Source organism: Gossypium arboreum, chromosome 13 (assembly GCF_025698485.1).
Source record: "Gossypium arboreum isolate Shixiya-1 chromosome 13, ASM2569848v2, whole genome shotgun sequence".
In the NCBI taxonomy this organism is placed as follows: Eukaryota; Viridiplantae; Streptophyta; class Magnoliopsida; order Malvales; family Malvaceae; genus Gossypium; species Gossypium arboreum.
Window position 1 is genome coordinate 65,186,907 of NC_069082.1, and position 5,209 is coordinate 65,192,115.

The window sequence follows — 5,209 nt, forward strand, 5'->3', positions numbered from 1 at the left end:
TTCACCCCCAAACCGATGGTCAATCCGAGCGGATAATTCAGATACTTGAGGATATGTTAAGATGTTGCGTCCTCGAGTTTAGTGGTTCATGAGAACGGTATTTGCCGTTGATTGAATTCGCTTACAACAACAAACTTTCAATCAAGTATTAAGATGGCACCCTACGAGGCCTTGTACGGTCGTAAATGCCGTACACCATTGTTTTGGACCGAGCTCGGTGAAAGCAAGATTTTCGGTGGATTTGATTAGGGATGCTGAATGAAAGTGAAAGTAATCCGTGAAAGTCTCAAGATAGCCTCCGATCGTCAAGTCGACGCGGATCTCAAGCGTAAGGATATCGAGTATCGTGGGTGATAAAGTGTTTCTCAAGGTATCGCCTTGGAAAAAGATACTCGTGTTCTACCGTAAGGGCAAGTTGAGCCCGAGGTTCATTGGGCCATATGAGATATCGAGCGAGTCGGTCCGGTGGCATATCGTTTGATTTTGCCCCGAACTCAAAAAGGTTCACGATGTATTCCACGCTTCGATGCTTGACGCTATAGATCCGATCCATCGCACGTGATTAGTCCATCGAAATTGAAATTCAAGCTAATATGAGTTATGAGGAAGAACCGATTCGTATCCTATCACGAGAAGTGAAAGAGTTGCGAAACAAGCGGGTTCCGCTAGTGAAAGTGTTATGGCTCAAGCACGGGATAGAAGAAGCTACTTGGGAGACCGAGAACTCTATGAGAGAGCGATATCCGAACCTATTTACGGTAAGATTTTCGAGGACGAAAATCTCTTAAGTGGGGAGAGTTGTGACACCCTAATGTGACCCTAGTCGGAGAGTGGTTTGGGACCACGAAACCGAGTCACAAGAATAATTAAGTGTTATATTCCGTGCTTATTGTATGTGGAATTGGTATGCGTAAATATTTCGTGTCTCGATTTTTATTAATTAGGTGCAAATTTATAAGAAAGGACCCATGTGCTAGGACTTGAAAATGTGATAGGTGTATTTTTAAGTGGCCTAATAATGCATGAAGTGAAATAAATGGAGTTGCATGTCAATTATCCTATTCCCTAAGGTGGATGGCCGGCCATGACAAATTATGTGCAAGGGGAAACATGTTCCCAACATGTTTTACTAATGGATGATGTTAGAAATGATAAAATAAGAGTATGGAAAAAAAATTAGTGTTAGTAGGATGAGAAACAAAAAAAAGTGTTCATCCTTCTCCATAGGCTTGGCGAATGTCATAAAGAAAGAAAAGAAAAATTTGTTCATCCTTTCTCATCTTCTTGGCGAAAATACTAAGGGAAAAGAGGAGGATTTTTGCTTCATGCTTGGGTTGGAAGAGATCTAGAAGGAGATTTGGCTAAGTTTGCATCAAGATTAAGGTATGTATGAGGTTGTGTTGGGAGTTTCATGCATGGTTTGGTTGCTAACTTGATGTGCATGTTAGCCATGGCTCAAATCCTTGTTATGCCATGGAAATGGTATTTGGCCAAAGTTGTTATGGTGATAAAGCCATTGCATGCTAAGTGTGAAGCTTGATGATGATGCATGCAATGATGGATTGTCTACTCTTGAGTAAGATTTTGAGTTTTCTTTTGTGTTTAACCATGATTGAAGTTGAAAGGAGCATGATTGTCATATTCGCCATGATGCATTCATGAGCATGGTTCATACTTCTTGCATGTTAGTTAAAATTTGTATTTTGGATGGCTATGGACACCTTGAAATTCGGCCATGCTCATATTGTATATATATGTTTGCACATGATGTTTTGGCTATGAAGTAAGTGATGAATATATTGGTTTAAAGAAGAAGATGTTGAAGAATGCTTGTGATGTGATAGCCCAAAATTGACCCTAGTCGGAAAGTGGTTTCGGGACCACGAAACCGAGTCTTATAAATAATTAATTGTTATATTCTATGTTTATGATGTTAATAAATGCGTGTATGAAAGTTTCATGCATTAATTTGATCATTTCTATGTGAATTTATTAAAATGGACTTATATGAAACATTGTAGAAATGTGATAGGTTAATCTATGAGGACCTATTAAAGCATGTAGTGAAAATAGTGGTTTTGCATGTCAAATACTCCTTTTCTTATGCATAGTGGCCGCCATGATGGAGCATATATTACAATATGTGGTAAATTTCCATGAAGTGGTCATTATTTTATGTAAAAGAAAGGAAATAATAAAAGAAATAGAAAAGAAAAAAAAGGCTTCATTCCTTTGTTTCTTCTTGACCGAAAATGAAGAGTGGATGAAGGGGGAGTATTCGCCATCCTAGGGTGATAATGAGGTAAGTAGTCTAGACTAGTTCTTGAAATTTTAGTTGATCTTGGGTGAGATATCAAGCTATTTTTGTAGCCCATGTGGAAATTTTGATATTGGGATGAGTAAGGTTTTCGGCTATGGTGATTGATAAGGGTGATAGTTGTTGTTTCATACTAAATCTAGATGAACAAGGGTAGTTGCTTACATCTTAATAATTATGAGTTCCTTTCTTGAATCTACCTTAAACCCATGAAGCATTCGCCATGGTTGATAGTGAAGGGGTTGATTTATTTTCTTTATGTTAAATGAATAAGTGTGGATGGGTGAAGCTTGAATTAGTTAAATGTTCAAATAGGTTGTTTGGATGCTAATCTGTATATGAGGATGTTGAACTTGATTAAACAATATTCGGCTAGCATGATAAGTATGAAATGTTAAGTAGATGATAAAATTGAAGGGTGAAGTGGCTAATAGGGACTTTTAATGAAATTATGCCAAGGCGAATGTATCATGAAATAAATAAAAATGCTAAATTGTGCTTGTATGTGTATTCGCCAAGGAAGTGTGATATGAAGCTTTGATAGGCTTGAAAGATGAATGACCGAATGAGCTATAGGTCATGTATGGGTTAATTTTATGCATATGTGTGTGTGGCATTAGTAGTTAATGGCATTCGGCATTGTTTAACTAAAATTAGAAATGAATCTTAAAAGTTAAATAGGTTGCCCTAGTGGCGAATGTGTTAAAAGCTAATGTATGGACAAATGATACGAATGAATTGGTTTCAAATGTGTATGGTTGCCGTATGTATGTGTTAGATTGAGAAGTAAATTTGTTTGATTTAGCTCAAGAGCAAAGGGGAACTAGATTGGATAAAGGAAAGGAGAAAGCAAACAGTAGCCGATTTGGAACCGTTCTACCCCAAACAAGGTAAGTCATTAAGCACGTATTTGATATTGCTTAAATGATTGTAAAATTTATGCAATTGTGTTTAATGGGATGATATATATATATATATAAATGAAAATGTATGTGTATGGAGTGATGACATTTGTTGAATGTAAAAGAAATAGTGAAATGTGTAGAAAGTTTGCTTTCGGCACTAAGTGTCTTGGGCAATACGTGTGTACGGTGATTGAGATCGGCACTAACTGTGCGTCTTTGGGAATATATGGCACTAAGTGTGCGTGCTGGAAATATAAGGCACTAAGTGTGCATGCTGGAAAAATATGACACTATGTGTGCAAGCTGGAAAAATACGGCACTGGGTGTGCGAGCTCGGAGGGTATGGCACTGTGTGTGCGGGCTTAAATTACGTGGCACTAAGTGTGCGAAATCGAGTAGTAAGCACTGTGTGTGCGTACTCTATATATATGGAGGGTGTGTCTCCATTGAATTGAGTATGGACAGCGGATAGGGTAAGTACCTCGAGCTCATGACGAATAGAGAATACGTTCATGCTTGGGGTTGAATTTGATAAGCCTTAAATCTATGTGATGATTGAAATTGTATGGTTGTGCTGGAAAATGAGTTAATGTGTAAAAATGCTTCGATTATCTTGTTGTGTAAAATATGAAATGTGGATGTATGATTTGGTACGAGATTGGACCGAAAGGTCTGAGGTATTATGGTATAGATTCGATATGGATGAGTACCTAGCCTCGTTTGTTGTACATGTTGTAGTAACTTTATCAGTGGATTGATGAATGCTTATGACTTACTGAGTTGTAAACTCACTCGGTGTTTTTCTTGTCACCCATTTTAGGTCTCTCGGACTCGTATTGTTTGCGTGATCGGGACCGTCGCTGAAGTCATCACAACGGCTGAAATCTTGTGGTATTGTTTTTGTTGTTGAAGAACATTTGGCATGTATAGGCTATTATATTTTGTCGAATTGTGGGTTGTAAACTTTAAGCCATGTGAAAATGGCCTATGTGGTCGTCGAGTGGGATGCTAGAACCTATAGCCACGAGTCTTAGAAACTCTAATTTTGATAAGGTGGCCATAATTTGTGTCATGTATGATGGATGATTAAGGCCAAGGGAAAATTCATGAAATTGGCATAGTCTACTGCAGTAACTGTTGCGGACAGCAGCAGTGAGATGAGATTGAAAAATCACTAAAAATAGTAGAAGTAGAATTAAATAGTGAGTAAATTATGGAACTGAACCTTGATGAATCTATTTTTATATGGACAAAACGAAACGACCATATGAGCAGTATACTGAGAAATATTAAAGTTCTCGTGAGACAGGGCCAGAACGGTTTCTGGGTCCCCTGTCGCAACTTTGAAAATTTACCATAAATTATCCAGAAAGAATTAGGAGTCATGCCTTATATGTACAGATTCCAATTTTAGTCTAGTTTCATTAGAAACAAACGGCACCAGTATTAAAGCCCTGTACAGAGAGATATCCAAGTTGTAACGCGCGAAGGTCAGAGCAGTCGATCCCTGTAACACGGGTGAATTTAACTAATAAACTGTACCAATTGGCCCAACCAAAAATTCTAAAAATAAATCCATGGATGGGTATATGAGTCTAAATTCAGGAAAAATTTACGAAACCAGTTTCTGAGTTTTGAAACTCGAGATATGATTTTTAAGGCGACGGTGACGCAGTTTTCCAGCCTGACTGGTAATGTCAAATTGGTTGGTATCTTGAGAGGATTTGGCCGTTAACCCCTCGTGTCCGACACCGGCGTCGGTCACGAGTTAGAGGTGTTACATGTGAAATTGCAAGCACAATTCGGCCTAGCACACATATAAGTGCTTGATGCTATATTATAAGTTTTGGGCCACAATGTGCAAAGCATTAACTAGTAAAATGCATGCTGTTTTTGTGAGGTATTAAATTCATAATTGGCCTCAACATGTACATGAATATTCGGCCTTGGGTAGCCTATTGAAGGCCTTAGCTTTTCCTTGATGCTC